The sequence below is a fragment of the Prenolepis imparis genome, unplaced genomic scaffold (assembly GCF_030444845.1).
Source record: "Prenolepis imparis isolate NDT839.2.m4 unplaced genomic scaffold, iyPreImpa1.0 SCAF_6, whole genome shotgun sequence".
In the NCBI taxonomy this organism is placed as follows: Eukaryota; Metazoa; Arthropoda; class Insecta; order Hymenoptera; family Formicidae; genus Prenolepis; species Prenolepis imparis.
The window spans coordinates 16,554,507-16,581,523 of NW_028141164.1; the positions used below are offsets into that span (position 1 = coordinate 16,554,507).

At 31.6% G+C, this 27,017-nt stretch overlaps 1 long non-coding RNA gene and 1 pseudogene across 2 annotated transcripts in view; both read right to left on the minus strand.

The window, feature by feature from the left end:
• LOC145937727 (uncharacterized) overlaps positions 1-13,343 on the minus strand; it is a 34,213-nt gene extending 20,870 nt beyond the window's left edge. The window contains exon 1 of the long non-coding RNA XR_014425615.1: positions 13,169-13,343. This is a non-coding gene — a long non-coding RNA (uncharacterized LOC145937727). The remainder of the gene's footprint in view (positions 1-13,168) is intronic.
• A 4,026-nt stretch (positions 13,344-17,369) lies between these two features.
• On the minus strand, positions 17,370-24,502 carry LOC145937823 (uncharacterized; annotated as a pseudogene). Its single transcript, XR_014425648.1, has 8 exons — positions 24,262-24,502; positions 21,921-22,028; positions 21,716-21,812; positions 21,521-21,607; positions 20,340-20,569; positions 18,658-20,120; positions 17,589-17,819; positions 17,370-17,508 (listed from the first exon to the last, which is right to left on the minus strand). The product of XR_014425648.1 is annotated as an uncharacterized LOC145937823 (transcript).
• Between the last annotated feature and the right edge of the window lie 2,515 nt (positions 24,503-27,017).

The following is a 27,017-nucleotide window of genomic DNA, read 5'->3' on the forward strand; positions in this document are numbered from 1 at the left end:
CTTTAGGTTTATTCTGTTTCGAGACAAACATAGCCGTCGTCGATGCTTCTTCAGCATTTATTCGTTTCCGCGACTGAAATTCTTCCAGTAACTTGATCCTCAATTCATCGGGTATAAGAAGTTTTTTACGCGTCTCGATTGCCACTCTAAACGGTTCGTAATTTTCCGGTACACCAGTGCTGGAATTTATTTGCAACTTTCGGCCGAATTTCTTGATTCACGCCTACTACTCTCCTCTTACTGCTCGCGCCTTAGCAACGCGTCGCCGGACGCTCGTTATTATATTTTTGATACGTTTGATACGTTACATACATTCCTAAAACAATATCGCGCTTCTTGGTTACGAGCGTCTGGCGATTGCTAAGGCGCGAGCAGTAAGAGGAGAGCAATAGACGTGAATCAAGAAATTCGGCCGAAAGTTGCAAATAAATTCCAGCACTACGGTACACTATAGAGCATGAGAATCGTAACAAGTTCTGGATTTATTTTTAGTTCCAACTCTCTTCTAACTTGTCCACGATATCCAAGAAATTTGCAAGATGTCTGTGCATGTCGTTACCATCCTTCATTTTTGCGTGGATTAGACTCTTCAGTAACATCGCTTTTCGCGCTGGCCCTTGCGATTCGTAAATCGATTGCAATTTCTTCCATATGTCCTTAGAAGTCACACATATCTTGATGTGCTTTAATTCTGGGGAGATGGATAGGATTAAGTCCGACATGGCCTTCGCATCGTTGTTAGTCCATTGCAAAATGACCGCTTCGATCTCCGTCGGTCTTGGTATTTCGCCTGAGACGTAGCCCCAAGTATCGCTTTTCATTAAAAGAGCCTTTACCTGCACTTTCCACGTGTCGTAGTTATCTCTGTCCAACGGCTGGATCCTTACATTTAATTGACTCATTTTTCACAATACATTACTTTGTAACGAGCAGAGATGGCCATAACTAGTAACTTTTGTATTTAGTTACGTAAAAGTTACAAGTTACGAATGTATCGAGTAACTAAATTTTCATTGCTACTTCATTACAAATTTTGCGAGAAGCCACTGTTACTCGTTACACTTGTAACAAATGACTAATGAAACAATAACAGAATAACAATAACAGAAATCGATAAATTAAATAAAAAAGAGTAATTATTATATTATTATTATATTATTATATTATAATTATTATATTATCATATTATTATAATTATTACTATTTATATGTCGATATTCGTTACTAATCGCCACTTTATCGAGGATTCGCAATATTTGAAGCTTTCACGGCGTTTGCTTTCATTAGTATCCTTTGCTCGAAGTGCTCTTCCGATAAGCGATTCCATTTCGGTAAATTCATCATTGTTGCATAACTGAACAGACGCTCGACAGGTGCAGATGATGGCAACGGCGTGTTAAATTTAATAAATAATTTTCTTATAAAATAAATTTTGTTACTCATTACAAATGTATCGAGTAACGAATATTTTTTTGTCACTCGATACTTTTCTAACAAGTAACAAAATTTATTTCGTTACTCGATACATTTGTAATGAGTAACAAAAATAAATTTGTTACGCATTACAAATGTATCGAGTAACAAAATAAATTTTGTTCCTTGTTAGAAAAGTATCGAGTAACGAAAAAATATTCGTTACTCGATACATTTGTAATGAGTAACAAAAAAAAATTTGTTACGCATTACAAATGTATCGAGTAACGAAATAAATTTCGTTACTTGTTACAAATGTAACGAGTAACGAAAAAATATTCGTTACTCGTTAGAAATGTAACGAGTAACAGTGGCTTCTCGCAAAATTTGTAACGAAGTAGCAATGAAAATTTAGTTACTCGATACATTTGTAACTAGTAACGAGTAACGGGCGATACACATTTTGGTCATCTCTGGTAACGAGCACGTGGACAGAAAAGATAACCTCAAGTTACGTTCACTTTCGCACGACTAATGATCTTTTCGATCACTCTCGAGATTCACTTTATCAGTCCGTCCTGGCCCCATAACCTGTAGAAATTAGGCAGGGATATGATTGAATAAAACACGCACAGTTAAAGGAAAGTATTCTTTGGTTTATTCGAGTTCGTGTCCTCGAGACAACGGGACGGAAACGACTGACTGTCGTGCCACAGACAATATATATATATATATATATATATATATATATATATAAATATATGTAGAACAAGAAAAAACGCGGGCAAAAGATGTCGCCATATTTGTCGAATTGACTAATCAATATATACAATAAATCTTCATGTTTTGTTTATTTCAAATATATGTTGAGTTACTTTTAATTAATTACGTCAATTAATTCTATTCTCTTTCTCATTATTAAAATTCATACGATAACTTTCTTTAAAATTTAATATAATAAATAATGCGGCTACTATTCTTAATTTGTATGCATTAGGTTACTTTTATGAGACACTTAAATGGAAAAACGTATCATGATAATTGTTATTTTCAAAAATTTTATTAGTAATTACTTTTCAAAACGCTATTGTTGGAATGAGAAAAGTAGGAAGAAAGAAGCTTTCAAAAATTCATTATTAACCAACTGCATAAAAAGTAAGTTAATATTTAAATTACTAGTTTTCTCGTTTTAAAATAAATAAAATAAATAAAATAATTATTTAAATATTGTATATTATAAGCACATTAATGTTTTCAATAACATAATTTTGAACATCTCAATATTATATAATATAATCTCAATATTAAATAAATTTCCTTGTTTTTTTTTAGAATGTGTCCATGCGAAGTTCGAAACGGATGACAAACAAATTATGGAAATCATCTAAATGGTTTACCCAGGGTAAATTACGATATGACAGAGATAAGTAAGTAAATACTAAATAAAGAGTGACATTGTTTATGAATTTACATATTAAAGTACTTATTAATTGTTATATGTATGTTTAGGGAACGATTGCAACGAAGACAAAGAAGACAGCTATCGACATAAATTATTGCTTCAATTTTATGTTCTTTTTTTAATTTAGAAAAAAGTTTATTTTGTGTTTAAAATAAAAAAAAGTTAAAACTGTGTTATCTGTTATTCAACAACAATGTTATTCAAATAATGTTATCCAAATATGCAAAAATCCAAATGTTTTATTTTATGTAGTAAAATATTATTTTTAATTTAGAAAAAAATTTATGCTAAAAAAAAAATGAAACTATTATCAGAACAATAAGTAATGTTATTCCCAAATATAAAATCAAATTTTTATTTTTTATGTAATAAAATATTACTACAATGCTACTCAATACTACAATACAAATAAAAATATAATAAAAATTATATAAATATAATGCATTGTTTATTGCTTATATTTATAATTTTTTATAATTATATTTTTTTTTATATCCTAAAGCTAAAATACTTTATTATAAGTAGGACAAATTACATATACTTACAATTCTTATATGAATAACGTAAATACCTAGACTTAACATTCGACTTTTAGTGTGAAGCTAACCAGTTAACAAAAAATTGCAACTAAGAGCTACCTTTACATATTACTTTTTCTTTTCTTTAAATATAAATGTTGGTCGAAAAGAGAATTATTTTTCTATATAATCTTCTCTTTTGAATCAATTTTGATTATAAAGTATTTGGAAGAAAAGAAGGGAAAATATGTAAAGATAACTCTTTGTTGCACAGGTACTTTATCAATGATGTGCCAACATTACGCTTTCTGTAGAGAAATAAATAGGGAAACTATATATGAATATTATTAGATTTAGCTATATCTTTTTTAAACATATATTGATATATTACAGTAATTATGTTTATATTTATTACATTAATTACATTGCAAATACTAAATAAAAATCGTACAATGAAAACATTAGGTATATGTTATTGTACATAATTTTTATTGTAATGTTTTTTAGTATTTGCGCAATTCTCTGAATATAATAAATTTAAATATCATTTTTGAATTATTTTAAATTTACTTCAGTAAGAGTTTCGTAGACTTCCGTTTCCGGTGTTGAGAGTGACAGTCACTAGTAAAATCGGTGCGAATTTTGGGAGTGTAAGGAGCGAGATTAAGGAGAGAAAAGAGTGAGAGAGTAGTAAGAGTGAAAGAGTGAAGTGGAGTAAGGGAAAGTGTAGGAGAGAGAGAAGAAACAGATTAAAAGGGTGAAATAGGAGAATAAAATTGCAACGGCGAATGAGTCAGCAATAAGTAAGATAGACCAGGGTAGTGGGGAAGAGTGGTGGGGGAACTAGAAAGAAGCAGTAACGGTAGGAACAGGTAGAGGGAGCAAAAGTTACTAGGGAAAAGAAACGACTAGGGAGAAGAAAAGACAGATAGGTGGCGTAGGAATATAGACGGGCATAGAATACGAGAAATAAAGAAAGGAAAATGGAAGAGATACCTAGAGTAAAAGGAGAATGTCTTAAAGATAGGAGGGGAAGTATGGGAAGATTAGAGAAATTTTTACTAAAGAGAAAAAGGGTAGATGTGGATGAAAAAGAATTGAGAGAAACGGAAAGAATGAAAGGAGAGGAAGATTTGATTTTCGAAAAAAGTAAAAGAGTGATAAGATCACCAAAGGAAGGATATATGGAAAAAGAAGAGGGGAGTATAGGTATAATATTAAAAGAGATTAGAGAATTAAGAGTAGAGGGAAAAAGAAGATCTAAAGGGGGGAATAGATGTTACAAGAAATGAAATAAAGATAGAGATGATGAAATAGAGATGATGAAAATGAAATAGAGATGATGAAAATAGAAATGAGGTCAAAAGAGGAGAAATGGAAGAGAAAGAGAGAAAGAGGAGATGAAGGAAAGAATTAGTAAGTTAGAGAGAAGGTTAAAGAAGGGAGTAAACAGTTGGAAGTGTGAGGAAAGGATTAGAGATATAGAGGGGAAATTAGAGAGAGAGAGGAAAGACAGAGAAAGAAAAATTTGATATTTAAGGATGTGAGAGGAGAGAAGGGGAAGGCAAAAGAAAATATTGAAAAAATTTGTAAAGAAATAGGGGCGGAAGTAGGAATTGAGGATATTAAAGAGATAAGGGCAGAAAATGAGGAGAGAGGAAAGATGGTGATAGTTAAATTAAAATCTGAGGAAGATAGGAGGGTTTTAGAAAATAAGAGAAAGTTAAAAAAGAAAGAGATCTAGATAGATGAAGATTTGACTTTCAGGGAAAGAAAAATGAAATGGAAACTGAGACAGATAGCAGAAGAGGTGGAGAAAAAAAGGAGGGAAAGTAAAGGTGGGATATGGAAGGATATGGATTGAAAACGAGTTATGGTTTTGGCATGAGGAAGTAGAAGAGTTAAGACATGGAAAGGGGTGAAGGAGGGAAGAGGTAGTAAAAGATAAGATAGGGAAGGGGGAAGAAATAGGGGGCGCATAGAAAAGAGTGAGGAAAATACGAGAGTGCATAATGAGGGAAGGAGAGTAGGGAAGGAGATTAATAGAGAGGAAAAAATAGGGAAGGGGAATCAGAGAGAAGAGAAGGAGATAATGGAAAAGGGAGAAATATATAAAATAGCGTTCTGGAATGTGGCAGGTTTAGGAAATAAAGATAAAGATTTTTGGAAAGAGCTAGAGGAATGGGATGTGATGCTTAATCGAAACTTGGATAGATGAAAAGAGATGGGAGAGGATTAAGGGGATGCTTCCAAAGAAGTATGTATGGGCGGTTCAGTGGACTGGGAGAAAAAATAGGAAAGGAAGAGCAATAGGAGGAATACTTATAGGAGTACGTGTAGGAATAAAAATAGAAAGGGAAAAAGGATAGAAAACAAAGAAGGACTATTAGCTATAAGGATGAATTTAGGAGGAGAAGAGTGGGGAGTGATAGGAGTATATATAAATAAGGATTTAGAAGAAAAACTGGAGATTTTAAAAGAATGGATAGAGGAGAAGGGTGATAATAGAAGAATGTTAATAGGAGGGGATTTTAACGCGAGGACAGGAAGGAAGGGTGGAAAGGTAAGGGAAGAAGGAAAAGAAGAAGGTAGGGAGTCGAAAGATGGAAAAATAAATGGGGAGGGAAGAAAATTATGCAATTTTTTTGGAGGAATAGGGATGGTTTATCTTTAACGGAAATGTAAAGGGAGATGAGAAAGGGGAATGGACATATACAGGAGAAAGGGGAACCTCAGTGCTCGACTACGTGATAGGGGATGACAGAGCAGAAGAAAGGGTGGTGAATTTTAAGGTTGAGGATAGGATTGACTCGAACCATCAACCAGTGACAGTATGGGTCAAAGGGGAAAAGAAGAGTAGGAAAGAAGGTAATGTAAGAAAGAAAATAAGTAGAGGAATATGGTCAGAGGAGGGTAGGAAAAAGTTTATGGACACGTTCGGGGAGAGATCAAAGGAGGAGGGAAAAGGGGTACAGAAGGAATGGGGAAATTTAAAAGAAAGAATCAGAAGAGCGTTAAAGAAAGTAGAGGAGAATAGAAAAGAAGAAAGGAAAGGAGGATGGTGGAATAAAGAGTGTAGAAAGAAAAAGAAAAAAGTTAGAAGAGAACTTAGAAAATGAAGAGAGGAGGGGGGATCAGGTAGGAGTTATAAAGAGGAGAAAAGGGATTATAAAATTATGTGTGAGAAAAAGAAAATGGAGGAATTAGAGAGATGGGAAAAAGAAATAAGAGAAATTAAAACGGAGAGTCAGGTATGGAAGGTTGTGAATAGATAGAGAAAAAGAATAAATGAGGGGATTAAGATGGAGGAATGGGATGGTTATTTTAGAGAATTGCTAGGAGGGGTAGAATGGAAGACGGTGTGGGGTAGAAGGAAAAGGGAGGAAAATGGTGAAAAAGAAGAGTTAGGGAGAGGAATTAAAAAGGATAATTAGAAAAATGAAAGATGGGAAGGCAACGGGAGAAGATGGAATAGCAAATGAGATATGGAAATATGGAGGGAAAGATATAGAAGAATGATTGTGGGGAAATATGCAGGAAAGTATGGAGGGAAGAAGGATGGCCAATTGATTGGAGTGAAGGTGAGATCGTCCCAATTGTGAAAAAAGGAGAGGGAGAAAGGGTAGAGGAATATAGGGGAGTGACGTTAACACAAACGGCGTATAGAATATACGCTACGGTGTTAGCAGAGAGGTTAAGGGAGGAAATATAAGGAAAAGGTTTACTACCACCGAATCAGACGGGATTTAGGAAGAGAATGGGAACGATGGATAATATATGTGTTGTGAATTATCTAATTAATAGACAGATTAGTAAAAAAGGCGGGAAAATGGTAGTTTTATTTGTAGACATGAAAGCGGCATTTGATTCGGTAGACAGAGGAAAGTTAGTCGAATCGATGGTAAAGAGGGGTGTAAGGGAAGGATTAGTAAAGAGGTGCGCAGAGATTTTAAGGGAAACATGTAGCAGGGTGAGGGCGAATGACATGGAAGGCGAAAGATTTTGGACAGTAAGAGGGGTTAGACAGGGGTGCCCTTTGAGCCCAAGCCTATTTACGTTGTTATTAGATAGAATGGATATTTATTCCCCGCAGGGCTATAAAGGCGCTTTTTAAAGGAGCGTTCCCCAACCTTTTCCTCCTAACTCTCCCCGTACCTGGCCATTTGCGATCTCACAATATATATAACAAAAAAATACAAAGCATAATACAAAAATACCAAAAGACAAAAATATTCCATCTTCTCTCCTCTTTCTCCTTCCTCTCGCCCAGACTCATCCTTCCTTCCTATTCGCTCTTGCCGCCTCTTTTCTCTCTTTCTCTTTATCCTCCTTTTTCTCTTCTCTTCTCTCCTTCTCTCCTCCTTCTCCCATCTCTCTCTCTATTTGCTCGTATCCTGCCTCCTCTTCATTCATTCCTTGAGCTTTCCGCTTTTTCTTCTCCTTCTTCCTCTTAGTCTTCATCTTCTTTCCTCTTCCCTTCTCCTTCCCCTTGCTTTTCTCCGCTTCTTACTCTCTTTACGACTCTTTCCTTTCCACCAAGTCAGATCTTCCTTTCGTCCATCTCAGTCCTTCCGCCAGAACCATTCTTCGCCATCGATCCATATCCTCCTATTCGTCATCTCCACTATTCTTCCCCTCTTTCTTTCCATCCTTGCTTTCTCCACTACCCTCCACCTTCCGCTTCTCTCCTCCATCGTCAAATCCTCATCAATCCAAACTCCCCATTTCCTACTTATCTCCCGACAATTTTCCAACATCTCAACCTTATCCTTTTCCTTCTTTACCTCCACGATCAGTACCCAGGCTCCCGTCTCTCCTATCCTCTCCATTATATCTCTTATCTTCGCTTCCTTCCCTATCACTCTCGCTACAATCTCTTCCACAAACATTCGCCTCCCTTCTTGGTCTTCTCCATCCACTCCTTTCCAGATCAAGTTTCTCCTTCTCTTCCTTCTTCTTTCCTGTTCCTCCTTCTTCTCCTTTTCCTTTCGGCCTCTCTCCCGTCTTTCCATCTCTCTCCTCCGTTTCTCCTCTCTCTCCTCTATCTTCCTCCATACCTCCAATCCTTTACTTCCCTCCTCTTTTTTATCCATCTCCATCTTTCTTCTGCCCTCTCTGCCTCCTCGTCCTTCCTCTTGCTGCAGATCTCCCTTTCTTTCGCTTCCTTTCTTCTCATTTTGTTTACTTTCCTCCCTGACGTTCTCGTCCTCCTCTTTTTGTCTTCATCTTTCTTCTTCACTTTCTTTCCTCTTTCTTCTGTTCCTTCCTGAATTGTATCCTCAGCCTTCGCGTCCCATTTACTTAAACTTTCCTCCTTTTCTTCCTCTTCTTTCTTCATATGGTCTCCATCCAACGGTTTCTCTTTTAACGCCTCTCCCTCTCTCCTCTTCTCATCAGCTCTCTGCCTTGTATTTCCCCCCTCCTCTTTCTCCTCCTCTTTCTTACATTCGCCTCTGTTTCCTCTCTCTCCTATAGTCAACTCCTGCTCTTCCATCCTCCTGTCCTCTCTCTGCCTGTCCTCCTTCCTCCTGTCACTCTTAGCCTCCGTCTTCCCCTTTCCTTTCTCCATCTCCCTCTCCGCCCTCTGTATCACTTTTGTCTTCTCTGTCCTCTCGTCCTGTACTTCCTTCCTTCCTTCCGCCTCTCCTTCCCCTTCTACATATGTCCTATTTTTCTCTCCTTTTCCTTTCTCTCTGCAACTCCTTGCTTCTCTCTCCACCCTTCTAACCTCTTTCCTGACTTTTCTTCCAAAATCTCCACTATCCTTACCACTAACTCCTTCAACTCCTTTAACTCCTTTATTCCCTCCTTCGACTCCTTATTCCTTCCTTCGTTAACTTTATCCACCTTATCAACGTCCTTTCCTCTTAATCTCCCTTACCTCTCACTTTCCACCGGCTCTCTAACCTTCTTCCAATCTTCCAAAACATTTGTCAGCTGGATCGCTATCGACCCTGCACGTGTCGATCATACCGGTGGCGCCCTCTTTCCACTTCCTCTTCTGTATCCACCTTCCTTCGCCTTCTCCATCTGAACCGCTCGAACCACTCTCTACTTGCAGCAACCTCCGTGGCGCCCTCTCCATCTACCCTTTCTCTCGCCTAAACCTTTCCGTGCTGTCCAGCGCCCTCTCTCTCTCATCTCCTCTGCCACGTCACGTCTCCTCGTCTTTTCTTCCCGCTGCTCCGTATTATTCAACCTTCCATAAAATCCTTACTACTTCGTTCTCAGGCTCACCATCACCTCACTCAACTCCTCCTGTATTCCTCTATCCGCCTCTTATTTCCTTCTTCTCCATCTCACCCAACAAACCACCTTTTTCACATCCCAACACGGAGCACTAGGTTCCGCCTGTTACTACCTCAGCGGCCATGTCCGATCCTATTTACGTTGTTATTAGCGGATATAGATGAGGAGTTGCAAAAAGGGGGATGGGGAGGGGTAAAGGTAGGAGGAAAACAAATATACACTTTGGCATATGCAGATGATATAGCAGTTTTGGCGGAAGATGAGGAGGGGATGAAGGGGGTAATAGGAAAATTAGAAAAATACTTGGAGGAAAAAGGATTGGAATTAAATATAAGAAAAACAAAAATTATGAGATGTAGGAAGGGGGAGGAAGGTGGGAAAAGATTAACTGGAGATGGAGGAGAAGGGAAATGGAGGAAGAGAATTTAAGTATTTGGGGTACATATTAAAATATAATGGGAGACAGGAAGCACAAATTAGAGAAAGAGTAAAAAGGGGAGCTGCTTTGTTAGGACAAGTATGGGGAATTGGAAAGAGAAGATTTGGAAGAGATTGGGGAAGAAGAATATGGCTGTTTGATAAATTGATATGGGCAGTAATTAATTATGGAATAGAGATATGGGGATGGAAGGAAAGGAAGGGGATAGAAAGAATTCATGAAAGGTATTTGGGTGTTAGGAGTAGGAAGGTACATACCAGGCTATATGGTGAGAGAGGAATTACAAAGGGAAAGGTTGAAAGGGAGAGCAGGGTATGGGTATATGAAAAGAGGTTAGAGGAAGGAAGAGGAGGAGAATTGGCAAGGGCATCCTGTGAGGAGATGAGGAAAAGAGCGAGGATAGGAAAAACAATATCAGGATGGGAAGAAGAGAAAAGGGAATTTTTTGAAAGGAGGGGGTAGAAACTGGAAGAGGTAGAAGAGTTAAGGAAAGTAGGACAGTTGAGGGGAGAGGATATAAGGGAAAACGAAAGGAAGATACAGAGAGAGGATAGATGGGAAAGAATAGGAGAATGGAGGTCAAATGAATGGTATAAGATGATTAAAACAGAAGGAATACCGAGCTACTTAAAAAGGAGGAGGAAAAACTAGGTGGCAGAGGATAGCCAGATTTAGATCGGGAGGGGGAATGAGAGGAGGGAGATTCTGGGAGGAAGAAGAGAAAAGAAAGTGTAGGATATGTGAATGGGCTATGGAAACGTGGCAGCACGTATGGGAGGAATGTATGGTACGGGAAATAAGGGAACCATGGCGGGAGAAGGTTAGAGATATATTAGGAGAAGAAGGAGAGGGAGAGGAATGGTTGAAAGAACTGGAAAGGATAAGAGAGAATGAAGGTGTGGCTGAATAGGGGATGAATGAAGGAGCAGATGGAAAATTGGAAATTTGTAAACGGAAACGGAAGTCCGATTAGAGGTTAGGGATTAGCTTAGGGCAGAGATGTGTGTGTATGCGTATAGTTAGGAGGCGTTTTTAAAAGATTTATTTTGTTGCGTGGCGATTAAGCGATGTATTGCGACGAAATAAGAAGCGAGCGTTTATTTATAATTTTTGTATTTTTGTATTTTTATTTTTATTTTTTATTGTTATTTTCTTTGTATTACGATTTTATATATATGTGTTTTTAGGTATTTCATATTTTATTTTTGGTTTTTTGTATGATTATTAGTATTATATTTTTTAGTTTTTTGTTTATTTTTGTAATTTCCACGCAGGGAAAAGAATTTGTACTGATAACGGGGATAACTCCCTTATGTAATCTCTTTGGAAACGCAATAAATATATCTATCTATCAGTAAGAGTTTCGTAATCTATTTGCAATATTACAAAAAAAAATTTAAATTATTTCAATTAACCTTAAGCAATATTTCAAAGAAAAAAAATTAGGTTTTAATTATTTCAGTAATCTTTTGGAAATATTTCAGAAAGGAATATGAATATTTTAGAAAAGTTGCAGATTTATTAGCAACCTTTCTACAAGGTTTCAAGTGCAAGAATCGCGGACATTTTCCAGAATTGTTTCAAAGCTGTTGCAGAAACATTTTTCAATATTTATGACATGTTTCAATCTATGACATGAAATATTCCTGAGATATCTTTCAAAAGTTTCTGTGTTGTATGGGTGTGCAAACATGGAATCGAAAATTAATTGATTTTACAGATTATCCTATATAAAATATTATCAAAATAAATTGATTATAAAGTAATTTTTTATGATATTCTCCCTTACTATTTTTATATGCAGAATAGTATGACAGATAAATTTATAAGAACAAAACAATGTAATTCTAGTTTTAAAAAATATATATAATGTAATATATAATGTAAATAAAATTTAAATATATTTAAATTTATGAATGTATAAAACTTTATAAATTGAGGCCATGAATGGAAAAAAGGCACATAGGCTTATGTGCCCTTTTTTCGTATATCATCTAAATTGACTCAGATATGTTTTATATATTGTATAACATACAAAGAATATATTATTTCTCTAATGTAACAATATTATATAATAAATAATATAATAATAATTATATATGTATAATATACAATATACAATGTATATACATATACAGGGTGTCCCAAAACTCATAATTGACCTTTCAGAGGCAGATTTCTGAGATCATTTGGAGATGATTTTTCCTCAGCGAAAATGTCGAGGCACCAATAATTTTCGAGTTATATGCTATTGAGAATAAAGGGTTTTTCGCAAACTAAGCCTTATAGAAATAAAATATTAACAGAACTACATTCTTCAATTAATTTCACAAGTAGAGTTTACTTTAATAGAATTTTAATTTAAGGCTTAATTACAAAGATACACAATGGCAAAAATTAGGAACATGCAAAAAATGACGGCCTACATCGACATTTTCGCTGAGGAAAAATCGTCTCCAAATGATCCCATAAATATTGTATATATATGTTATATATGTTACATATATATATATATATACATATATATATATATACATATATATATATATATATATATTATAATATACATATAATATAATATAAAATATATAATATATTATAATACTATATAATATATGTATATTACTATTAATATTTTAATATTTATTTAAACAATATATAGAAAGTTATAAACAAAATAATTAATTATGTTTAATTTAAAAAAAGACCACGATTTTACCTTATTTATGGAAAAAGCACATAAATCAATTTTTTTAAGCTCATAAAGAAAAAACAAATATCATCTTCAAATCATAATCTCTGTTTTCAGAACGTTTAAAGAGGATATGTTACTACACCTTTAAAAAAAATGATTTTAATCGCATTATTTTTCATTGAGTAATATTATAATAAAAACTTTGAAGTCGATTTTTTCGAAACAATGTTTTGGCATATGTGTCTTTTATCCATTCATGGCCTCAACTTCAAATAATATTATATATAATGTGAAGTGTAATTTTATATTTATTTTTTATTAGAAATGTAAATAAGAAAAGCTTACTTTTTGTAAATATAAAAATAATGTTAATTTAAAACTTAAACAATTACCTTCACAAAACTGAATATTAATATTTATTAAAAATATTAATACAACTGGGCACATTGATGCAAATAAAGACATGATAAAATTAAAACCAAAAAAAATCGCAAGACTGCAAATACCAATATTTTCGGAGTTTCACAGTTTTATGCATTTGCTTTTTTATGCGAATTTTACGGAACAACTATTACTATTTCTAGGAGGAACTTAATTTTTTATGTAAACGTATACTTATCAATTCTACAGCAAACTTGTAAGTTTATCATTTACATCACTTTTTATTCATAAGAGTAATATTGTTATCTTAGTTTGTTGACTATTTATTGAATTTTAGGCTAATGCAGAGTGCATTATTAACATAAACTTTATTTGAGATATTTTATTGAAATGCGAAATTATATATATAATTATACACAGGGTAGCCCATTTTAAATGACGTAGGCAAATATCTCGAAAAAATGAAAGATACGGAAAAACGTTTCAAACAAAATTTGTATGGGTTCAAGGAGGACATAGATAGTGGCAAAGATTTGACTTTGGATAGTCGTTTGAAGATCACGTGAAGGTTATCTTCAATTTTTTAAATGGAACTTATAATTTTTCATTGCATATTCTTGTAGCTTATCTCGAGAGCTTTCCAAAACACTATAATAAAATATTTTTCTTTTAAGTACCTTTTGAGTCATAAGGCTTAAAGTTAATCAATTTTTTTATATAAAATGTAAAATATTCTGTAAAATATTGAGTTTTTGTATCTTACCTTAATATTTTTATGCCAGAATAATAAGATTAATCAATTGATGTAAAAAAAACACATAATTGCTTTAAAAAAAAGTTTGTAATTTGCAACAGTTTTTTTTAATCAACTATGTGCTTTCTTTACACCAATTAATTAGTCTCATTATTCTAGCATAAAAGTATTAAGATAAGATTACCGAAAACTAAATATTTTATAAGATATTTTACATTTCATGTCAAAATATTGTTAACTTCAAGCCTTAGGGCCGGTTTCACCGGTTGAGACCGGCCCTTATCCATTATTAAAAAGAAGATGTAAAGTCGATACTCGCATATATCGAAGATCGTGTCACCGCTTTATCCGCGATGTTGATTGATTGTCCCGATGTCGAATAATCGCGCGAGGAAACCTCTTGACAAACACTAACTTTTATTATTTCCGAGTTATTCTGCGTTATAAAAAACGGAGCTGTCTCAAACACGACCGCACTGTTTGACAGCTGTCACAAATCTAAGATGTTTGATGTGAGACGTGAATTTTGCTTAATATCATTGAAAGATGTTTAATTATCTATGGCACGCCGTTTTACTTTTTAATAGCAAACATTTTAAGTACAAAACTAAAATTGAATTTCTGATTTTCAATTAATAAAGAAATTATTCGGAAACATTATTATTATGTAGAGACATAAAAATTTATTAATTATTTAAAATGATATTGAACGTAAATTTTATCTTAACAGCATAGGTAAAGATAAGAGTTTTAGGGCATTATTATTATGTGCTGACATAAATATAATTCATTTTTATTACATAGAAACAAAATATTTTTATTTTGTAAATAAATTATTAAAAATTAGAACAAATTTTTTAATACACACATTAAAAATATACATTATCAAAATATTGCAAGTATATCTTATTTTTATATTTTGTATTTTTATATTTTGTATTTTTATATTTTGTAATTTATATTATATTGCATTTAAAATGTGCACATTTTTATTAACATTTAGAAGTAATAGACAAATTACTTTTTTATATCATCTAGAATTGTGTGTATTTAAAATTATTATGTGAAATTATTTTTATGCAAAAAAAGATAATTTAATATATTTCTAGAGATTTTATTTTATTTTATTTTCAATATTTTCAAGAATTATGAAGGAATGTATAAAATTAATTTATGAAAATAAAATTTTATTGGGACATTATAATAATTCAATAAATTAAAATTATATTGCGACATAATAATAATTGGCTTAATTAAAATCATGTTTGGACATAACAATAATTCCGAATTTTTATTATGTCATGACATAATTTTAATTCATCGAATTTTTATTATGTCGTGACATAATTTTAATTTGAACTGGTGATTTTTTATTCTACAATATTGGCAGCACTGAGTAGTATGGCACGCCGTTTTATTTTTTAATAGCCAGTGCTGCCAATATTATAGAATTAAAAATTATCAGCTCGAATTAATGTCGTGACATAATAAAAATTCGATGAATTAAAATTATGTCGCAACATAATAATTCTGAATTATTTTTATGTCCTTATATAATTTTAATTCATCGAATTTTCATTTTTTCGCGATGTATAATAACAATTTATGAATTAAAATTATGTCGCGACATAATAATAATTCGATGAATTAAAATTGTCGAAACATAATAATAATACGATAAATTAAAATTATGTCACGACATAATAAAAATTCGATGAATTAAAATTATGTCGCGATATAATAATAATTCCATGAATTAAAATTATGTTTGGACATGAATACAATTCCGAATTTTTATTATGCCCCGACATAATTTTAATTTATTAATAAGAATCGCAATTTTTCTTAAGACAATTATTTTTTGAAACTTTTATATTGAATGGAATATTATTTATGCTATTAAAAAGTAAAACGGCGTGCCATAATTATCGTACTTATTTCAAGATATTCATTTTATTTTATTTTATACTGAGCTGTCAGTGCTATCATCTTATTGACATTTCATAGAAGATTACAAGTTGCAAGTATTAAATATTGTATGTACTGTTATAAGCTGTATTTATTGAGTGTTATTATTCAAATTATTTATTAATAGTAAGTAAATAATGCAATTATTATAATTTTAAAATACAATTTTAAATATAAATTTTTGTTTCAGTAAGATATTTACATAAATTTTTCCTGTATAAAAATTTAAATATGTAATATGCAGATAACTTTATTCATTAATAATAATAAATAATAATATTAATAAGCATGCGCAGTATCTTATGCAGCCGTAAATTAACGTTTTCTTACTTACCGACATCATAAAACTTGAAATGAAATAAAAAAACGAGGTATGAGCGACAATTTTCCTTCTCATTGTCAGAATATATTTTACACATAAAAATGAACAAATTTACAAAATTTCAGAAAAATCGGAGGTGAGGGCGTTATACTGCACATTTACCATTTAAATTTAAATTAATTAATTACATAAATATTAACATTATGATTTATTGTTTCAGGAATTAGATACTTATATAAAGTTTTCCCTTAGACTGTGAATCTCGAGTTCTTATTTGTCGTAATTGTTCTTGAGTTCCTATGTATCGTATGTTATCTTTAAATTATTTATCATAGTAAGTATATAATTGAATTATTAGAATTGTATTATTAAATTATTTCACATTTGTATATAAATATAAATATATTTTTGTAATTAAAAATTAATTATTTATTTTAATTAATTATTAAATTAATTATTATAATATATTCTCAATTTATTATAAATTATTATAAAAATAAAAATTTATTATTTAAATTTTAAATAATTAAAAAATTTAATTTAATAATAATATTTATAATTTATATTTTCAGAAATAACAGTTTTCCTTTTGATTGATCTTCCTGAATTCTTATGAATTTTATATGTTCTTGATGTTACGTCCTGGAGATTCCACGAGTATCTAATTTCTGTAGATAATACAAAGTGAACTTTTGATTAAATATATTTGAAACTTTATTGACTTACATGTTATTACGATATATGTGTATATATCCCTAGCAGCACAGATAGATTCTGAGAACAATCTGAGACTATCGCAAAAGTATAATGCGATAATCTGAGAACAATCGCATTACGTACTGCGATTGACGAAGTACTTACTACGAACATTCGAATGTCCGCGGTACTTTCTCCCATAGAATTTCGCCGCGAATGTCTACAGCTTGAGGGCAGTTTCAGGAAATGATAAAAACGGGAATGTTTTATTAGTCGATCATTATGCACGCACACATATGCAGCCAGGCGCACGCGCTCACATATATAGATTAGGTTAGGGTTAGGTTAGGTTATTAATTTAATTATTTCACTTATTTATTATTATAAATTAATGTTTTTATTAATATAAGAATTTTTTTACAAATGAGAAGTTTTACAAAACTATAGCATGCTCGCGAAGAGCATACAAATAATGTATAAATATACAGTTGTTTTATTATTCATCGCATCAATCCATGGCAAATATTTTAAATCATAGATTGAAATATGTAGATATAGCATCCTCTTTTAGTACAATTGTAATTCATCATAGAGGGAGAATCAACAAAAATCTGAAAATAGAAATATATTAATTATTATTTAATTAAATTACAGTAAATTATTTAACAATTTACAATGATATAATACAAACTTTTTGAAAATATCCTCTTATCAGACTTATCCCTTCACTTGCGTCGAAAATATACGTATCCCCGGTAATAAAATTAATTTCAATCAATTTGTAGAAAAAATGATTTTCTGTCATACTCTTTCAAAGCACTAGTTTGCTGCACCATTATAGCACTTCAAAAGTAGAAAATCTTGTATTTGCAACGATATATAGAACTACACTTTTATATTATTGCTACTGCCATATCCTCACCTAAAAACAAGCAGACACATTAGTATATAAGAGTCGGTCTACGAGAAGTCGAAACATGCGTAATATTTTTATTAAAATCAAAATTAAAACTTTCATTAGACATTAATGTACACATTTATATAGAAAAATGTTATATGTTTTACAAAAAAGAAACTAGTTTTGTCAACTGGAAAATAATGCTCAATTTGAAAAAACACTTTTCTATCTCCACTCTGACTTGTTGTAAACAACGTCTCATCTAATTTGCAACGCGGCTTTTTATGTTGCGGGACTCTTTTTAAATGAGCTATCATATATATATATATACCAGAACTAGTGGTAATTAAATTCGCGCGCTGTATAACTGCTGGAGAGAAAATAAGAAAATTACATAACTAATCGTTTCATTACTATATACATTTAATTATTACTATATACATTTAATATAATTATAATACTTATTATAAAACAATAAAAATTTTTCATTAGAAAAAAATTATAGTTAAAATATGTAAAATATTCATTCATAATTGCATCTTCTTTCTGTTTCTATTTTTTATTTTTGTAGAGTATAAAAAAATTGAAAAAGTCGAAAATTCTTTTTATTAATTTTATTTTTTTTTCTTTAATTAAATATTATTTTTATTTACTTATAAATAAATCTCATTGAAATGTAAAATAAATATTAATCTCATTGAAATGTAAAATAAATATTAAAATTAAAAAATGTTATATATGAAGCAGAGGCACATTTTATTTTATTTATTTATTTTCCATCTTTGACAAAATAAAAAAAATATTGAAAATAAATCAAGCATTAAGTAGAACGTCGACGGCACTTTTTTTTATGAAAAGCAACCTCAAAAAAAAACAGGAATGTTTTTTATCAATGACGTTCTTCGGGTTCTTCAGTTTCTTCAAGTTCGTTGCTTCGAACTTGACCTCTTTGAACCGAACTTTCTTTCTCTTTTTTCTTCTTTATTTCGATCCATGCGTTTTTTGGCATGTGCTAACCATATTTTTATGGGACTAGAAATTTGTTCATCCTTCACAGATGCATGTGCGTTTCTTATAACACCTGTAAAACAACAAATTTTTATATCTCTTTATTATTTCGAATAATTAATACAAGAAATATCTATATATCACTACAAGTTTTTAATATTATGATTATTAAATTAAATTATTAAATTAATAAATATATGTCTAATGCATGTATATAAATGTGACGAATAGTTGAAGAATGTTAAGGTTCCTGTCGTCGTGGTCATGTTAGATGTGATATCAGAGGTGAGAAAGCACACGCTGAAAATTCTTAGATTCCATTTTTAAATGAAAAGATATTTCGATAAAACACTACTTTAGATGGCTTTAGCACACTTTTAAAATACTTAACTATTCTTTTCCCTTGACAGTCAATCCACAACCGTAAAATGATCGTGATTGTGATCAAACTGTTATGCAGAATGATTGCAAAGACTAAACAGACAGGCCTCATATTACAATCATTTTACAACTGTTGATTGATTATAAAGGGAAAAGGATAGTTTTCGATTTTTAAAGTGTGCTCAGGCCATCTAAAGTGCTGTTTCATCGAAATATTTTTTTTATTTAAAAATGAATTTTTAGCGTTTATTTTCTCGCCTCTGACGTCACAATTCCAACATGGTCGATGAGCAGCCAGGAGCTTTAATAATAATATATTATTACACATATAAATAATTTCATAAATTTAATAAATATATAGTACAAATGGGGCGAACGTAGTCTATAGAGGGCAAACATAGTCTATAGAGCCGAAGGTCCCGGGTTCGATTCCCGGTAAGACCAAAAAGTACATTCGCTCGTTCTCCTCTCGGAAGGCAATGGCAAATCACCGAGAGTACACCTTGCCATGAGAACTTCTCTAAGAATGTAAACAAAAACATCATTGGCCGTTCGGAACCGGCGTTAAACTGTAGGTCCCATATACATGTGTACAATCCACATGCCCAAACACATGTATATGAATTTCTTTCTTCAGAAGTCACTACACGTCGAACACGACGTTGTATGCAGAAGAAGATACAAATATTTACAAATATATCTTACAAATTCGGAAAGAATTTTAGCATTTAAAATTAATAAAATAAAAAAAAAATTTTTTTTAAATATTTTATTTACTAAGAATTACTTGGCACAAGCTCAATTTTGAAAAAAAAATTTTTTTTCAGCATTGTGTCAGCTGAATAGCACTGCAACTTCGTTTGAGACTATTTGTCTCATTAAACATAAGCAAGAATGTTTAATATCTTGCCCTGTTAATCGTGATAATTGTTTGATCTAGAATAATTTGAAATTATTATTATACCTATGTTTCAAATATGAACAATTGAAAGTATAGCTGTTTTAATTATTCTTTGGAAGCGTCACTTAGACGTCCCTAATTAAACAAGTGATATCAATTTAGGATCTACAATTCTTAAACTGCAATCGTAAACTATTACTAATTGTCCTTCTTTAAAAAAACATTTTAATGTGTATGTGTATTGTTATATTTACCATTTCATTCCGATAAGATGTATTATTGCCAAGTTTTCTTTCCATAGCTTGTAACTCATTTTCACTTTTCAAAGGCAAATCTTGAAAAATGTCAATTTTTTCCTCTTTTTCTTCTGGCTGTACTGTATTAGACATCTTGTCTAAAATTTGTTTTTGTCGTTTTGTGACATTACTTATTTTAATTTCCAGATGCAGGAATTTTTGAACGACATAGCGTTCAAAATCAGATCCTACATACATATAAAAATACATTAATGCGTGTATATGTGTGTGTGTATATCATAGACCTTATAGATATGGACTGGTAATACATAAAGCAGACCTTGTCCGGAGGGGGTTAGAGAGAGAAACACACAGACATAGTATATCTAGACCAAGCGTTTGCCTTTATTTAAGGAGTGGAGGTAAAGGTGCACGTAGAAAGAGACACACTCTGTTCTGTGCCCTTGCGTTCTTTCTCATACCTCTACGCGTCCTACCTACGCGTAACACACCTTGCGTTCTCTCTCTTTCATGCATGCGTAGATGTGTGAAAGAGAGAGAACGCAAGGGGCACAGAACAGAGTGTCTTTTTCTACGTACACCTTTACTCCCACTCCTTAACACTCGGTCTAGATATACTATGTCTATGGAGAACCATACTACTTCTCTTTTGCACCAATGATATTTCCGGATACTCGGAGAGAGAAAGTACTCTCTCTACGAGTGTCCGGAAATATCATTGGTGCAAAAGAAAGAGTAGTATGTTTCTCTGTCTAACTTCCTCCGAACGCTGCTGCTTACAGAAACTATAGGCAATTACCAGTCCATATCTATAAGGTCTATGGTGTATACACACACACACATATACATATGTATATACAAGATGTCCTAAAATTGATAGTAAAAAAGGACAATCTACAAATAAAAAGAAGGTAAAATTGTCTTATAAACATGTCTGAAAACGCACTCCGACTGAGCTACACTCCCTCAAAATTTTCTGAAAAAACTAGAATTTTTTTCTGTATATTGTCTATATTAGGGCTTCAAATTTTATAAAAATTGGTAAATACATATTCTTTTGGTTTTTATTAATTTTTTTGTCAAAAATTATCTAACAAAATTTCGAAAGGAGTTTTAAGGAGGAGGGTGCAACTCATAGACTTAACAAATAATCATAGATTATTAACTTGCATACTAACCTTCTTCATAATTTATGATCCTTGCCAATCTATTTGGAGTGACATTTTCATTATCCTGCTAATCATCATTCACAGTGCGTTGCAAATCTAAAATAAGTAAAAAAACATGTCATTATTAACATAATAGATACTCGTAACAAAGATAAAAATTATTTACAAAGATAAAACGGAATTTATATAGATTTATTTACATACTTTGTTTATAATTTAAATTCGAATTTGTACGTGGGACTATATTTTCGTTATCCTGCCATTCGGCATTCGCACTACAGCATTGTAGTGCGTTGTGAATCTAAAACAAGTAAAATATGTTATCATTAATAGATCCTCGTAACAAAAATAGAAATTATTTACAAAAATAAAATAAAATATATAGTATATAATTTATTTGCATACTAACCTCGTTTATAATTTAAATCCGAACTTGTATGTGGGACTATATTCTCGTTATCCTGCCATTCGGCATTCGCACTACTGCATTGTAATGCATTTGTAGTGCGTTGTGAATCTAAAACAGTAAAATATGTTATCATAGATACTCGTAATGAAAATAGAAATTATTTGCAAAGAATATGACTCTACAAACAGTAAAACACATTAAATATTACCAAATAATGTAAACACATTTATCTAAATATAATATTATTTGTGTAATTTGTGAGAAACAAAATCTTCTTAAAAAATTGATTCCAATAATTTTATTTTAGCTAAGCTTATTACTTAAATGAAATTTTATTTATTTGCATTATCCATTCATATTATTTGTCATTCACCATTTTAGCCATATTATTTGTCATTCACCATTTTAGCCATATTATTTGTCATTCACCATTTTAGCCATATTATTCGTTACATCGCATTATTCATCATTTACATTATTTTTTATTCTTTATTTTTATCATTTTATATGCATTATTTTCTTGTTGCATTGTTATTATTAATTACAAGAAAAATATTCAAAAATTAAAAAATTAAAAAATTTTAATATTACATTAAGGTATCTTAATTACGTTGAGATATATCTTAATATATAACAAGAAATATTTCTTGCTGCTCGAATTCATCGTAAAAAAAGTAAAATCAATTAGTTGGGCAATGGTCCGAATAAGGAATAACGAATAAAGAATTAAGTTTTATTTATGAAAAAAAAAAAAAAAAAATTATTAGAAGAACAATGTATTCGTCTTTCTTAATATTTTATTTACATTGAAATTCAATAATCTATATATATATATATATATATATATATATATATAATATACAAATATAAGTTTATATATGTAATAATATATAAATATAAGTGTCGTTTGAATATAATCTTGTTCTACACTCGTCAAAAAAATTATCGCAACACGTAATTAATATCAAAATTTAGCATAAATTCAAATAAGCGTATCTCCGCGAAAAATTGTCGTATTTCAAAAATTTTTTTTTTGTTTTAAAGGGTAAAGTCTCTAGTTTAAGGAACTTTCGTTCGATTTTGATTTTATTCTCTCCCCTTTTCTCCATCCCTTTAAAAGGAGGGACGTGTTTTTTTTTCAAAAAATTGCATTGTTTGACGAACTCTATGGAGTGTACTAAATTTTTTCGCAAATATCATCATAACTATCGTAAAATATGGACTTTTCTCTACAAATTTAAAAAAAAATTGAATACCGTACGATTTTTTTTCGCGAAGTTACAGGATATCAAAGTTACCTATGCATTTTTGCCTATATATTTAATTACCGCCAACATTAGCTTTACCCGATGGGCACTACGGGGAGGTTGCTGGTCGGATTTTGCCCATCGTGTGTGTGTGTGTGTGTGTGTTGGGGCAGAGATATATGTGTTCATATATAAAATTGTATATTTCTGCCTCGTCTTCGGATGACCTCTTGCAGGCGCTCACGCATATTAATGCAGGCTCTAATTGTGGCTTGCAGAATTTCGAACCATATTCGATGTAGGGCTGCTTCCAATTGCTGGAAATTGGTTGGAAGTCTTTCAAAATCATACAGCCATCTTCCCATAAAAGGTCATCCGAAGACGAGGCAGAAATATTACACTATTTTAAATACGAACATATATCCCTGCCCCAACACACACACACACACACACACACACACACACACACACACACACACACACACACACACACACGCCCGCACGATGGGCAAAATCCGACCAGTAACTTCCTCGTAGTGCCCATCGGATAATGCTAATGTTGGCGGTAATTGAATACATAGGCAAAAATGCATAGGTAACTTTGATATCCTGTAACTTCGCGAAAAAAAATCGTACGGTATTCAATTTTTTTTTAAATTTGTAGAGAAAAGTCTATATTTTACGATAGTTATGATGATATTTGCGAAAAAAATTTAGTACACTTCATAGAGTTCGTCAAACAATGCAATTTTTTGAAAAAAAAACACGTCCCTCCTTTTAAAGGGATGGAGAAAAGGGGAGAGAATAAAATCAAAATCGAACGAAAGTTCCTTAAACTAGAGACTTTACCCTTTAAAACAAAAAAAAATTTTTGAAATACGACAATTTTTCGCGGAGATACGCTTATTTGAATTTATGCTAAATTTTGATATTAATTACGTGTTGCGATAATTTTTTTGACGAGTATAGATAAACGAAACAATTTTTATTTAAAAAAAATTATTTTACATTCAATAATAAAACTTGATTCTTTATTCCTTATATTTAGAAAATTGACCAACTCATCTGCTGCTAATGCCTAATTATATTCTTACCTTTGTGTTTGAGTTTTTTTTTTCCTTTATTGATGTCAGTTTGCTTGCATGGAGATTTTGGAAGGGATGAAATTATTGCTTCATCTGCTTTAGACTCTTCACTGTCGTCATTACAGCTTGATTTATATGTTTTAGCAGCTCTGAATTTTCGCGATTTTTTCAAAAATTTGTCTTCGTCAGAGCATGTATTTACATCTGATAACTACTCGGCTAGCTTTAATTTGGTTCGTGCCACTGCATATAGTCACCTAAAAAATATATTGTTATAAGCATCGCCATTTGTCGTAACAGTAAACAAAATCAAAATATGTATATATGCTACATATAGAAAATAAATCACAAAAAAATAAAAAATATTACATGTTGCAAAAATTTTTATAATAGGATGCTCCTCCCAAGTTGATTGAGGTTCTTTCATACATTTTACTGCTTTGTCGTATTTATTGTAAGTTATGTAACAATTAAGCCATTTAGCTCTTTTTAAATCACTGGTAAACCAAGTCGTGGATATTATTTGAAGTTCATTTTTGAATTCAACAACTAGATATGTTTTATTCTTGTCGGTCATTCTGTGTAGAAATGAATCAGATTTTAACCGTTGGAATGCATCAGAGGAAAAACGGCAAATTTCTCATTTTTGTTTGGCAATTTAACATATTTTTTAACGATGTTTTGAAGTGGCCATGATTTCAAATCAGATAAAGAATGAACAGAATATCAAGCAAGGGGAAGATGAACAGAGAACATTAAACAGATCTTCCTTTTCCAAGAATTCGTGACCAATAATTACAGGAACATTCTGTTTTGTGCAATAAGCCATATTTTCTATACAGACAATTGCGCCACAACTTAAGGGGATCCTAGTCGGATGGTCGAATTCCGATAGGTTAGCACCACACATATCCAAACATATACACGTATACACATATACACACGATAGGTTAGCACCCCACATATCCAACATATGCACGTATGCACACATATGCGTGAAAATGTTTTTAATATATAACTTTTTTATTAGACTTGCAATCTCACTTTTTATTGTTTACTAATATTTCTTCATGTTAACCCTATCGCGTATACTATATTTTATGCACAGATAAACTGCAGAACTATTTTTATTAAATAAGTATTGTTACGAACTGACATGAAAGAAGCCGATAACAAAACTGTAATTTTTGATTTTTATATGATTTATATATGGAATTATAGCTAACGCGGTCCGTTTTTATAAGTACTTTAATCGTGGAAAAGGATTTATTGATCTGTATAGTCAATAAAAAGATATCCCAAAATAATAAAGTTGGTTCTGCCGTACCGACAGAACTAACTTTAGGATCCGACTAGGATCCCCTTAAGGGGATCCTAGTCGGATGGCCGAACTCCGACAGATTTGCGCCCTCATCTGAGTGGAACTAAAATTGTCGATCTGCCATACCGACAGCGTTATGCATGTTACAGGGCAATAAAAAAAGCGAATAAAAATTGTGTTCGATATATTGAAAAGACAACATCATATATTTCTATTATTCTATCGCTTCGCACGCATATCAAAAAGTATCGAAGCGAAGCGCATAGATAACAGTATATTATATGTGTGTCTGCCTTTATTACATGTTCATCCATACAGCACCAAAGCTTTCAGTAACATTTCAGAAACGTTGCAATATTGCAAGTTGCAATGTAATATTGCAGAGATATTACAGAGACGTGCAATTGCAATATTTCACCGAAATAATTCAACAATATTGCAGAGATATTACAGAGACGTGCAATTGCAATATTTCACCGAAATGATTCAACAACGTTGCAGAAACATAATCTTTTTGCGCGCCTGCGTAAACGGCGCATTGTATATATTAGGTTTTAATAACATTCGTGGCGCGCGCAATTAACATATCACGCGTGTACGCGTGCACCGTACATGTACATTTTTGTGTGAAGTATCGTTGTGCGACTGGCGACACATTATTATCGCTGTAAAACGTGTGTTTATAACGAATAAAATTCTGAAAAGATAAAAAAGATAAATAAAAATATCACATTTATTTTTCTTTTATTCAATTATTGTTTTATGTAAAACGTTATTGTTTGAAGGCCCAATTATGTTTTAGGTTATAGAAGACGTGGCTCTTATAACTACTTCTTTATTTATAAGAAATTGAGAATAGTGGAAAGGAAAAGGGATCCAAAAGATCTATACAGAAAAAGAAGGTATATAGTAAAAATATCACATATTATTTTTTTACCCAATATTGAGTGCTTTCTGACAACGAACACGCAGTGATATACACTTGAATCTGTGACACAGTCTTACATAGTCTTTTATGTAAAAATTATAAATTATTAGCTTATTTATAAATATATTGATTTAATTATGTAAATTACATAAAAGTCTTAAAATTTTACTTTTAACAAAATTTATAAGTTTTATTTATTAATAAAATAATATTTTTATTTCCTATCGCAATATTATTCTGTTGAGAAATAAAAGTGGCCTAGTATAAATGTCTAAAAATGTTGGTATTTGTTGTGCTAGAATTGGAAAGCACTAGTGTGCATATTGTATTACATAATATCTGGTGTATATTGCCTGAAAGCATTCATAATTGTTTTACCTCCCAGATAGCACAAGTGATCATTATAAGCTCAACTTTATGAATTCATATGTAATCTGTTCAAAATGAGCTCAAAAAGGATTCAATATTCTAATGGAGCATAAAATGAATTCTATATGTATTCAAAAAAGGATTTAG